Consider the following 13613-nt stretch of genomic DNA (forward strand, 5'->3'; position numbering starts at 1 on the left):
AAGACCAGCATGATGTCTGTCTTATAAAGCGCTCATTCTTCTGACTGACCATCTGTGTGTGAAAAAGGACTGCTATTACGCAGCAGTAGTTTTGTTGAGTTTGGCCTTGATTTCTTTTTTCCAGATTCTGCCCAGCAAAGAGGAGGGGAGAGAAGGGAAAGGAGAATTTCACTGGGGAGTGAAGGAGGTGGGGGTGGAGGGAAGGAGGGCTGAAAGCTTAAAAACAGAGTGACTAGTAGAAGAGTACAGTAAAGTCAGTGAATAATTTTACTGTCCTGGTCTTGCAGCTTGGGTATGTGCCATGTAAAACAATAACATCTTCCAAGTGAGAAAGGCAGAGGGGGAGGGGAAAGCTAGGGTGCAGAGGGGGGAGGAACTGGAGGCACGAGAGGGATTGGATCCTTGAGTGTGGCCATTGCCGGTTCTCAGATAGCTACCTTTTTTTCATTAAATATTTGACACTGAGTCATTTCCTAGGATATAAACTCTGTGCTAGTCTGTTGCCATTGCTTGATAAACAATATTACAGGTAGGCTGCTGGCTTCAGGTTTTACCTAAATAACTTGTTCTTGCTTCTTTGGAGCCTTACGGACCTTGCTTTAAAATCGTTGTATGACACAGGTGGAGATCTAGAGGCAGGTCTTCAGGAAGGATGTAGGGCTGCCATGCAACTTGGCCTGGGTCTTTTTTATGTTTCTTTCTGTCTGCCTAGTGAAATGTTATCCAGGGTTTGTTGAAGGGTTCATAGATTGATAGCCAGGACTACAGTGCATACCTGGGATTCTGGCTTCTTCGTCAGTGTGCTGAACTGCTGGGAAAAATTAGGGTAATTGTGCATGCATTACTGGGTGCACTGGCAAGAAGCATGCTGCCTTGGGTAAACCTACCTACAGAGGTGTTCCTGCCAGACTGTTTTCTGTGCCTGCTTAGCCACAGTGATGTGTTGCGAGAGCCTTCATGTGTGCCATGCAAGACAGAGGAGGCTTTCAGGGCACGGTGGCCCAGAACAGAGAGGCTGTCAGCCTGCTGCTGGAGAAGGCTTCCTGTCCTGATGGAGATGGTGTATGGGGCTTGGGCAGTGGCCACCCGCAGCCTGGTTTTGGGCTCGCATGAATACAATTTTTGTGGTATCTTGCAGACATCTGGTTTGGAGCAAATTGATGCTGTGACTGAATGTGGCCCACAGTTCTTCGTTTAATTAGAAGCTAAACTCCAATAGGTCTGATCCACCATCTGGTGGGAAGATGCACTGTGTGTGTGCCTGTGCACATGTGGCGTGCCCCTCCTCTTCCCCCAGCCTCAGCGCACCGGGACAGGGACACCAAGCTGCTGCTGCAGCCGCAGCGGGTTTTGTGCTTAAGCCTTTCTTTCATCAGTGGCTGAACAGACCCCATGAGACAAGTTTCTCTGGAACGCTGCAGCAAACATGGATTTCAGCTGCCAGTTTGACTGGTGGGTTTTTCTAGAGGGTGTGAAATTGTAGCAGGCTGTGGGCTTGCAGTGCAGGAGGAGGGGCAGGGCTAAAAACCTGAGAACACTGTTGGGGATAGTGGATAATTTCAAGCATTTGAGCCACTGGTGAGAGGAGGCCAGCGCCAGATCAACACTGAACTGGTCTGAAGAAATAAAACCTAAACAAATAAACCAAAAAGCCAACCAAGAACAACAAAATGTGGAGAGTAGGAAGGGAAAGGGAAGAGGAGAAGCTGAGCTTTCTGCATGAGGTCTTTTCTTAAAGGGGCTAACGTGTGCCATAGCATTTACTGAGACCCAGCAAGAAGTTATTGAAGAGAAACCTTTTGCTTTGTTAACTCATAACCCATGTCACTTAAAAGCTATTTCATGCTTTTATAGGATGGATGTGGCAAGCCTCCAAGAAATGGGTGGCAATCACGTAGAAAACACTTCCCTATTTAATTAGAACATTGCAATGATGTAATAGAAGGGAAGTTAATTGCAGGAGGGGGAAGTTACTGTCACAAATCCATTCCGTGTTATTTAAATTATTCCTGATCTAAAAATGGGGATAAGTAGTGAAACGACAAGATTTGTTAACAATACAAAACTATTCAGGAAACTCTAAAATCAAATCAACCATGGGGAGTTTTAGGCACTATTATGATGCCAAATAGCTGAATCTCTTCTCTAAGATTATTTTCTAATCTTAGCAAAAGAAGAGTGAAGAAACTATTCCATGAATTGTAGAAAATAGCTATTCCCGCTGTGGGGGGAAACACATCAGGTGTTGTAACAACGTCACCTAAAAACAAAGGCATTCAGCTAGAACACTAGGAATAGGTAGGAAGAGAATAGAAGTCAAAGTACAGAGCATCATGCCACAGCGTAGTCACACCTTGTCTTTGTGCAACTCTGGAAGCCTCTCTATTGAAAAATGCTAAAGGTTATAAGAAAACATGAAGAGATGGGTCATTAGGATTCTGTGGAATGTTTTCTATGTGACAAAAAATGTAATTGACTCACTACACTGGAAAAGAGTGACTGCAGGTGAAAGATAATCATTATCTCTTAAAGCAATGAAGATGAATGAGGAAGGATAGAGAAGGTGAATAATACATGATTTTCTCTACATAGTATTTTTCACTCAGCAAGAACTATGAACACTCAATTAAGTTCTCAGACAGCTGATTTTATACAAGCAAAAGGAAGTACGATGAAGTCGTGGACTTCATTGCCACTAGATGTTGTCCTGGACAAAAGCATAAGCAGGTTCACAAAAGGATTAGGTAAATTCAAGGAGGGTGAGTTCACAAGTAGCTGTTAAACACGATGGTGCAGGTGCAAGCTCTCATTCAAGATGTCTAAAACCTACTACCTTGCTCATAGCTGGATGGGTACAGCAGAGAAAGAATTACTTCGTGCATATCACTTTTTGTATAGCTGGTATTAGACTGGACTACATAGACCTTTGACAGTGCTTAGGTTTATGAATCCTATTTTTTTCCTGCTTGCTAGCATAAGAAATTACAGAATACTTGTCAGCCTGGTGTAAATTGCACAACGCATTGCTGAGTGGATGAGGATGATGTTTCTGGAGAGCTTCATGAGGAGGTGAGCACTACATGGTGTGCCAGGAGAAGAGTGCTCATGGCCAGTACTACAAGGCAACGTGCTCTTCATTTAGCACAGATCATCTGTCTTAGTCCCAGAGGTGATTGAAAACACATTTTTACAACAGAGAAAAAGAATGGCCACAGTTAAATTGGTAGATGGGAATCTGCTCTGGGAAAGTGAACAAAGGATGATCAGGGGGTCATGTTCTTGCTGATAGTGTGGTTGCTGATGTTTTTTCCATATCGGTGTCAAAGAGGGAAACCAGCAGCTCATACACCAATGAGAGGCCTATCTGTTATGAATGTCAGCACTTTGTAAACTACTTCACTCTACTCCCTGTCTCTTCTCTTCACTTCTAAGCCTGTCCCTTAATAAATAGCTTGGATGGACAGAGATTCTCTGCAAGACAGAAATGTGCCATGTAGATGTACAACAAGTCTGATAAAAATGAGTAAGAAAGACTGAATGAGAGAAGGAAAATGAAAAAGTGTACATGTTCTTATCCAGACAGAAAAGCTGATATTGAGAAATGGTTCACCAAAACATGAAAAGAAGTCAGTTTGTGTAGACTCTGACTTTGAGTGTAACTTAATGAGTTGTGCTTGGGTTCTGAAATACTTAATTCATTTCAGATATTATTTCTTTTTTGTTTCACTCCTGATTTCTGTCTCAAAGTGGAAATGCAGGAAATCTCTCAAGAAAGGCAGTTCTGGAGATTTCCAGCTCATTTTGGGGCTCTAGAGATTCAGATAGTTTGGGTAAACCTGTGAACTCTTGGATGTTTATCTGAACTGAACCTGAACTCTTAAATCTTCTAAGGATCGCCTGGCTAAGTCAAAGGGAGGAAGGCCTATAATGATAATTTTAATGCTCTTTTCTCATTCAGCCATGGATACGACCCTCCTCAGCCTCCTGGGAATTTCTCTGTGCTGCATTAAAGAAAGAAAAAGCTAAACAGTGTGTATCACATATGCACAATTAAACACTGTATGCACCGTTACAGTTTCAGCTGCTATACATCCTAGTTACTAGTTGCTGCCTTAGGAGGAAGATTTAGCTAGAAAACAGATGACTGTTTCCACCTGACATTGTTTCTTATGATATTTTGTCTTGTCAGATGAAGAAAACACTAAACAAAATTACTATGCTATAGGAAGCAAAACCACAAAAAGAAAAGGAAGCTCATTAACACTATATAAGGTATGCATTCATTTCATTCAGTAAAATATTTCAGAAGTGAGTACAGTAACTTTTTCCTTGTCTGATCTTATAACTACACCATCGGTTGTTTGATGTTTATCTGTGGAGCTCTCTGGGAAACAGGGAGAAGTTTATAATCTATGTTCTGTAGAAAATAATTTTTAAGTACCAAAGATGATATCATAGCCTTCCTGATGTCAAAAGCAAGGTACTAGCTGATTTTTCTTGCTGCAAGATTTTACTATTAGTAGTTAACAGAAGAAATCCACAACCAAGCTAGGAATGAAATCAAGATTTTCACCCACTTTGTCAATCTGTCTACATATATTTTCATTTCACCGCAATTACCATGGGTTCAAATTTGTACTCTGGTGTTAAATGTAAAGCAGCCACGATACCTTCCCTGATGTTCTCCAGTTGTCATATCTTCTGTCCTTTTGAGACTATCAGGGGTGGCAGTGGTCTTATACTCAGTAAGTGTGGAGTGTGGTGAAAACAGGGGCCTGTGTTCTATTGTCCTTCCAGATTCAAGAAAAGCCATTGCTTTAACCAAACTTCCTCTGGTAATTCTGCAGATCAATGGTTTGGTAACAAGTTGGAAGAGGCAGCACACTTCATTTTGAGGCAGGTAAGTATGGTGCCCCCTATTCCTCTCACCTGCCTTCAAACACCTACGTAAATGCCACAGTTAGGAGCCTATGGTAGTTCCTCCAGTCTGTGGGGTTGGTAATCATCACACAGTAAGGAAGGTCTTGCTCTTTGGTGGTGCCTGAAACTACAAAGGATAAATCTCAAGTTTACTTCCCGAATGCTTTTCTAAATTGTACTCTTAATTTTTGTGAAATTGCTACAACTGTGTTATCACAGCAGCAGTCATTTGTGCCTTTTGAGCTGCCTGACACAGTAGAAAATTTGGAATAGTTCATTTTGTTTTTAGAGGAATTTGGAAACCATCAGCTCTCACTCTGGACTCCTGTTCTCAGTGTTCTGTAGAGGCACACTGCTCTCACTGGCTTCATGCTATGGGAGCAGCTGCTTGTTCAGAACTCTTCAAAATGTTGGGATGGCTGTTATGTTCCTCAGTCACATGAAATGTCTGTAGCAGAGTTCAGACTGGGCTCATTCCCAGATTTTTGACAGGGAATCAACTGGAGTTGTTCCTGTTTGAAATTATAAATTATGTGGGATTCGGTAATTTTGCAGGATTTCCAGATATTTTAAATTTGGCTGGCTTTCTGTTTTCCTGTATGTGTGGATCCATGCAGACATGATGCCTATCGACACGAAACTACAAGAGCTGTAGCTTAGGGAATGATTTTCATCATTGTGAATGTAGATTTCCAGTTTGGAATGCTTATCTTACACATCTTCACAGTGCTCTCAGTCTTTCTAACATATTGCCTCCTAGAGAGCATGTCTGCATATAAGCACAGTACATCATTAAGCTTCTTCGAACATTTTTTTTTCCTCCTAATGAAACCAATGGAATTAAGCAGTGAATGGGAGAAAGACATTAACGAACAAATCTTGCAGAGGTAATGCCTTAGGAGAAATGTCCATGCCAGCAGCATGCAGGAATGCCTCCTATACGTACTTACCCTGGTATGTACAACTGTGTTTACACAGCAAATCTCAAAGACGATGAGCTGCTATACACAAGGTCCAAGGAGAGCTGAACCAAGGGAATTATACTTATTCAAGGGATATAACAGAGTGAACGTTTTACGATCAAAGATCATTTTGGGGCCTTTTCTGCAGATGGAACACTTAGCCTCATCTTGAGATATAACTACAAAACTGATTCAAACGTTCACTGTCTTTAAATGTTTTTATTTTGTCGCAGTATGCATCTTTCCTCTTCCCTCAGTATTGGTAATATTTATTTTGCCATCCAAAGAACATTTATGACTTTCTTTTAAAGTCAGAGTATTGGATGCGGGTTTAAAAAATTGAATACTTGCCAAACATTGTTTAGATGCAGTCTGATGATATTGTTAATTCCAAGAATGTTTCATGGAGAAGTCTCACTGAAGGCAGGTCACACCATCTGCAGTAAGATTCTAGCTCTGATGTTGCTTTATCTCAGAGAGAAAAAAAAAAGAGGGTAATAAAATGGGATTATCAGTGGAAATGAAAACACTCAAAGTAGTGAAGTCTAAAAACAAACAGTCTCTCTCTCACACTCTCAGGAGAGATTCTTTCAAATGGGGCTTCAGATAAGGAAAAATTTCCACTGGAGGTGAAAGTAGGAGAAATAATTTGGCTAGCTGAGCTTTAGGTCAGTTACCACAGTTGGACCTCACTGTGGTTTGCCCTGACTCTGTGTTGAGCGACTAGCTTAGTAGACCAGAGAATGGGACTATACATGGTGTTTGTGGACCTCACATTCTTCCTTTTCTGAATCTGAGCGCAATGAGAGTCAGTGCACTGACTCTTAATGTTACCAAACCATTGGCGAGCGAGGATCCAGATGATGATCTACATATAGCGTAGTTTGCATCCTGTTAGTCCCTTCAGCACTGCTGAACACCACCATGCTTTTGCGTGTTACTCTTACAAATTTGTGAGTCATGCAACTCTGTCAGCTCATAGCCCAGTGACTTCTGATGAAGTCTGAGAATGGTGATTTCAGTCTTATGTTTTGTTCTGACATGAGTTGTCATGGTGTATGGGAACTGATTGAGCACCTGGGGAAAAGACTGGTCAGCCCTGCGAGCACAGGTGAAGGCAATCCACTGCGTGACTGGAAGGGGTAGAGCCAGGCTCCACTTCTCTTAGACCTCATTGAAGGGCTGACTGCTACTGTAGCAGGATCTCTTTCTGGAGATCCCTCCTCTGTGGAGTTTCTCCTGTGAACCCAGATCGTTGGAGATGGGTAAGCAATCTTCTTCTTCCTTTATAGCACCTTTCTATTGCGCCGATCCTTCTATCATTACGCTTCTTTTGTATCACCTTTTCTATCATATTGATCTTTCTGATTGCTACACATGGAAATGAGCTTGAGGTTTCAGATCTAATGTGAAACAGCACTGAGCAGGAGGTGATACTGTGGGCCAGAAGCCTTATGTGAGAGTCTGTTGCCTGAGATTAGCTGAAGTCTGGCTGTCTTGGTACTTGCTATCTCGTCTTTCAGCACGTCAGGAGATCTTATTAGGATTTGTTCCAATTAAGAATTGTTTATTACTTAAGTAAAGAGTTTAGAGCCTAATTTCCTCTGTTCTTTTAAAACTAAAGGATGTGGAATTCTTGTTTACTGACGGAAATCTTTTTCTGGCAGAAAAAGCAATGAAATATACAAAAAACCCTAATATATACAGGGCAAAATGCAAGAAATGCTGAGAAAAATAACAATGCCCTCCTTTCTAGTATAGGACAGAGTGGATATCCAGAGATGAGTATAAAAACAGCATAATTAGGGTGATGTTTTATTGTTAAACTGTTGGAATAACTGATAATCCGCAGTCTAGGGACCTCTTAGAGCACGAGTTGTGTCTTCACCTTGGTGTTTTATTAGCCAGTGGTCCTCACTTCCTTCACAGACTGTATGGTCCAAAATTATACAGGATTTTGTGAACTGGAGGAAACACCTCTCTGCACAAAGTTATTAGAAAGGGTGGTACAGTCTCGGAACAGCCTGTGTTATTATTTCCTAGTCAGTGATACCGCCAAATGTGTAGGAAGCTAAATTCTTCCTGTACAAGTATTTCCCATAATTTGTACACTAATTTCCAGTATGCTGAACAAAATCACTTCCTGTTGTGGGGTGGTCTTTGTTTTCTCTCTGGGTGTATGAAAAGGCTAATAACTCTACGGATAGTGCAGTCGCTCAGGATTGTCTTTTTCCAGAACTCTGGACCATGTGGCATTCAGGATTGCACTGGGAATTTCCCCCCCTCATATTTGAGTCCTGCCCACGATTTATAGGAGAATGGGAGTCTTGACATCCGGAACACAGAAATATCTATTGCTTATTTCCCAGTAGAACTTTTGACTTAGAAGATTTAGATGCTTTTCCTTATTAAATTGAGTGAATACTTCAGTGTTTTCAACTCAAAGCCCATCAACATATCTTCATATTTTGTCAAGGGGCCCATCTGCCAATTCTCAGTGGAAGTGCTGTTAGCAGCGCTGGTAATCCAGCATGGTGGTCTAAGAGAAGGATAGGAGCCAGACGTTTGTGTTCAGGCTCCAGTTTTCTCTTGTGTTTGGCTACAGTTACTGAAACCAAAGCATTAAAAAAAAACAAAACAAAAAAAAACCCACAAAAAAAACCTGCTGTATCTGGTTTGTGTTAAATAAGCTTTTCACCCCAAAATCAGAAAGCTCCCTGCCCCATACAGTTCTGAATATATTCTTTAGCTTTGTGCCTGTTTCTTCATCTGTTAACTTTCAGGGGTGCTGTATTTATTAAAGCAGACTTGGCTGTTTGGTAGATGTTTGCAGTGCAGTGGTTAAATATGAAAAACTGAATGTGTGGATGGTAGATTAGGTGGTTAATTTTGGTCTGTAATTGCAAACTGAGAGTAGGAAAACTTGTACAAAACCAGATCGTGTATTTGAGATTTGAATCTCTGCCGTTAAATCTCTGTCTCTCTGTTACGCGTATGCGACCTCAGACATCATACCCTGCTCTGGCTTCCAGCTCATCCCTGCTGTCACTACAGTGGCATTTGACTGTTTCTGAGGTGAGATAGGGAGCTGGAAGTGTGCTGCGTGGTGTCCCGCAGCTCTGTGCCTGATACAAAACACACTTCCCACCTTCATGACACTCATGTAAGTCTTCTCCTTCTGAGCCCTCATGCTTCCCCTACCTCCACGGGACTGCACTCCCTTTCCTTTAAGAAAAATTTTATGTTCACATTGTTAATTTTGACCTGATTATTATTTGCGAGACCAATAATTGGAAAAAGTTATTGCTTAACAGCTTTAGTGGTAAATCAGTTCCAGCAGCTCTTTGCTGCTACTCGCAAGAATCCATGTGCTTCTCAGCTAGAAGCTCTCATCTCTCTCTCCTCCCCTCTCCCTCTCTGAGATCCTTTGCTGGATCCATATGTTGCTGAGGATGTAAGCGCTTCAGACGAGTGGTTCAATATACAGTTATGATTCAAATTTTTGGCGTCAGCTTTTTATTACAAGCTGTTGCCTGGCTTGAGGCATGAGAGAGTGGGAGCAGAGAGAGCTCTCTATCATGTGTGAAGCAAGGAGATGGCAGGCAGCTACTGCTGCAACTATACACCAGTGTTTTTTTGGAGCATGCAAATGGGGTCTGGAGCAATCCCTTGGCCCATTATCTCTACCAAATTGATAGCTGTTGCTAGATCTGGGGAATTTAGCAGGGACCCTGACAGTTTCGCTTGGAGCAAGGGTCACAATTTCAACCACAATAAACATTGCAGCTCAAGTAAATAGTATGTAAAGTGTTTTGGTCTGACATGAAGCATAAAATCCAAATCTCTGCTCAAAAATAAGGTCTAGGTACCAGTGATCATTTTCTGTATTGTCTTCAGTTTAGTTAGCATGTAGGCCTAAAGATGTAATGAAAATGTAAGTAGATGTGTTTCTATGAACACATACAGAATAAGTGTCCTGAGACACAGGAATTTGTATTTTATATTAGGCATAAGTTGATCCTCATGTAGAACATTTGTAAATGTGAATAAATTTCCAAACTAAACAAGTAATAAATGTAGGAGATTGTAAATGGCAGAGATGCAGAATAATATCCTCTGACTAGCAAAACATGGAGATACAAAGAGAAAAATGAATGAAAAAATGAATTTAAAAAAGTCAAGGACAGATATGCACGTGCTTAAGCTTTCATCTGAGGTGATGTTGTGTAGGAGCCTCACAATATCAGACATTATTACCATACGCACAATTCCACACACAGCTCTCCCAAACAAAGTGCTGGTGTAGCACAGTCTGTGGGAAAAGTGGAATAGAGATTCCCTGGGACACAAGGGCAGCGAAAGCATCAGACTAATTTAATACAGAACCAGGTCTGATCCAGCCGAAGTTATTAATTTCTGGTCCAATATTAGCCATGCTAAGCATAACTTGATCGCTTTGGGATTAAGCAGGTCTCCCATGGTCTAGGTTCCACTGGACTTAAAAAATGAATAATAAGGACCAGAGAAGACTGCTGGGTGAGCAGAGGAAAAGAGCACAGATGTTCCCTGGGGAGGTGACTAAGGATTGGATTTGCTGGGTTGGAACATGCTGAAGCTGTCGGACGGAGGCCCTTCAGGGACAATACTGGTGACTGGAGGTCCCAATGAGGTGCAGGTGCCAGGTGTGTGTGTGTTTTGTGTCTTATTCTGAGGTACTTATATAGCTCCATAAGCTGTGCAGGGTGCTGTAGTGCCTAACTGAGGGCTAGAGATCAGGAGGGAGTTGGATTGCATGGTCTCATGTATTGTGCCTCTGAATGAGAGCTTTGTGGTCTGTTAAATTTTGGATGAGTTTTAGACCTTCCCGATAATAGTCAGGGAACAAATGAGTGTACAAAGTCCTTCTGAAGGAGAAAAGGATGGAAGTATTCCATTGAGATGTATTAAAGTAAATCCAGAAGTGAACTGATGACTTTACAACTCTCAAGCAAAGTATTCCAGATCATTTGTCTTGTGCAATGGGATCATGCATGAAATATGAAAATGTGTACATGACCTTCTTTTAAACTGCTGTGATTTATTACTGCCAGAATGATGGGAGAATGAAGAAGAGCTTATGAAGAAATCAACATTATATGGGATTGCAACATTGTTCTAGGTCTGATGAATCCTCTCTGAAACCCTTTAACCACAAGAAGTCTGCTGCTTTGCTCAGATGGTGCAGAGTGGATATCTCATCCACTCTGATTCTGAAAGGTCTTAGCTCTCAGCATGATTTTCATGAAAGTGGTATTTGCCTACTTTGCCTTTCTTTGTATTAGTGTTGGTGTTGTGGGCAATTTTCTGAATGCAGTTAGGTTTTGTTGCCATAACTTCTTTTTAATTGATGAGAAATTGAATGAATGTTATGTTCTTTGGCAGCATAAAATATTTATTCAGGTAATTCAGCAGCCTTAATTTGCTCTGCACTACTAAAAAAATGCTTTTGTTTAAAAGACACTATGCTTTAATTAGCACTTTTCTTTCATATTTATAATCCAACATACATTTCTCCCCTTAGCCTTCTCAGCACCTTTCTTCTGCAACTACTGTCTTCAGATGATAGTTCTGAAGCAGTCAGGGGAATAATGGAGAGAAACAAAACGTTAGATTTCCTTTTCTTCAGAAGACCCTGTTAATCTGCTGAAGTAATAAAGCACTTTGAGCTGAAAAAAAAATGGGATGGCGTGGCCTTCAAATTATAATACAGTTACTTATGTTATGGTCCTGCCCCAAACACGACTGTTTTTCATTACCTATCAATGTTTCCTATAGTATAGGAATAAATTTATCTGTTATTTATAACTAGGTTTTTCTTTTCTGCGTGCTTTTGTGAATAACTTGTTCATCAAGAAGCATGCCTGAGACCTTGAGATGCCTCAAGTAGTCATTTTTTTCCAAAAGTACCAAGCTTTCAGGCCTGTTGAGTTATTCAGACCAGGGGCCCAAAATCACAGGTTACCTTTGAAAATCTTTAATGGACTTAGACTTCACTAGAGTTTTTGATCTATCCAAGAGTCAGCTTTTACAGGTCAGTGCAATGATCTATGCAACCCTTGCCTTCTCCTCCCTGGGGCCACCGGAATGTGGGAGGCTTTACTGGAATTGGCTTGGGAGTTTCAGTGTCTTAGCTCTGCTGCATCTCTCACGGCAAACTTCTCTATTGCCACAGAGTTCTCCACTGTAGGGATGTGAGAGCGAGAGAGTGCTCCCCCATGGCCCAGATGATGTCTGCTTACAATAATGTTCCTACCAGAGATGCTGGCTGAAAGCCCTTGCACATGAAACTGTCTTCAGTAGCATGCTTCCCTTCTTACCAGAAGGGGAGGAGGATGATGTTTGTTTGTTTCCCTGAAGCTTGTGGCCATAGGGCTTAGGCTGGTCAGACTTTCCCTTGCTTCTGGTTAAATGTAGTCAAGATTGTGTAGGACAGGGCTGTGTCCTTGAGGGAGTGCTGTAGGTATTATGTCAATTGCAGATGCATCTCGGTTTGTGGTAAACCTGGCTGTATGTGAGCCTGATTCACCACTGCTTTGTGGTTATGTATGACAGAAAGGGATTTCTTTTTTCTAAGATTTGTTTTTTTTTTTTTAATTAGAAAAACTGTGTTCAGACAAGGTCAATCATTTCAGTCAGTTTTCAATGTTTTGATGACAAAACATATCCTGTGATATTTATTATTGCCATGTGTTATTGTTATTGCCATCATTTTCAGTCAGACCCATAAGTTTGTTTTGCTTTTATTTTCTGAAGAAAGATTTTTGCCTTGAGCCTTTGTCTGAAAGCGACATTTTTTTTTTTTTATTTGGATTGGATTTGGTAGAGTACTGTCTTTCACCAAAGATGTAATCAGCTCAGAGGATGCTTTGCTCAGGTGTCAGGGTTTTGGGACTTGCCTTAGAGTAGATGAGTTGCTTGAAAGGTAGCATTTTGATGCCTCTGCTTCCACACTCTGTTTCACTTCAGAGCATTCTACATATTACTGTTCATGGTCGCACCCCTGTTTTATTCAGCTGTTCCCAGCTGCATTCATGTTAGCAAGGACTGCAGCGCTGTAACAGTGGATCTCCAGAGCAGAGCACTTGGGGCTAAGGTGCTGATGTCCACAGCAGGCACATTTCAGGGGGTTTACCTTGGACTATTTTTAACTGGTTGGAGTGCAGTAGGTGTGCTTCTGGGGTGGACCTTCCCGTTTAGTTTTTCTACCTGGTCTGTGAGCCCCAAGGCTGTTTGAAGTGCAAACCAAAGCATGGTAAGTGGGATGCTGAGGACATTTGCTTCAAAAGCTCGTTCCTAATTTGAAACAGAAAGCTCGTGTGGTCAAGCTTCCTTTGTTTCTTATGTTCAGTGATTCCTGACACATTGTCCTCTACAGTGAATATCCCTCATGTGGTTAAATCTTCAGAAAAACAGCAGTGCAGTCATGCAAATTTAAGCACTACTGGCCTTCCCACAGTAAAAAATAAAAACAAAAACAATCTAATATTGGAAGAAGCAATGTGCATCTAAATATGTGGGAATGATTGTCTTTCCTGTGCTTCTGCTCACTAATAAATCATGAGGAGCAAGTGTTTCATGTGCGTTTTTCTTTGGTTCAAAATGCAGAGTAATTTTCATGTGTTCAGTGTCCATCAGCAGTAAGCTTTTTTGAACTCCTATGCCACCTAAAATATCAGTAGCTCTTTTTTAACT

The 13613-nt window shown here is 41.3% G+C and overlaps 1 long non-coding RNA gene across 3 annotated transcripts in view; it reads left to right on the forward strand.

Annotated features, from left to right (window-relative positions):
* The window catches only part of LOC110395728, a 212141-nt gene that overhangs the window by 52390 nt on the left and 146138 nt on the right, over positions 1-13613 (forward strand). For all 3 annotated transcript variants that reach the window (XR_002436594.1, XR_002436593.1, XR_002436595.1), the window contains exons 9-10: positions 4190-4272; positions 4848-4900. This is a non-coding gene — a long non-coding RNA (uncharacterized LOC110395728). The remainder of the gene's footprint in view (positions 1-4189; positions 4273-4847; positions 4901-13613) is intronic.

This window comes from Numida meleagris, chromosome 3 (genome assembly GCF_002078875.1).
Source record: "Numida meleagris isolate 19003 breed g44 Domestic line chromosome 3, NumMel1.0, whole genome shotgun sequence".
NCBI lineage: Eukaryota > Metazoa > Chordata > Aves > Galliformes > Numididae > Numida > Numida meleagris.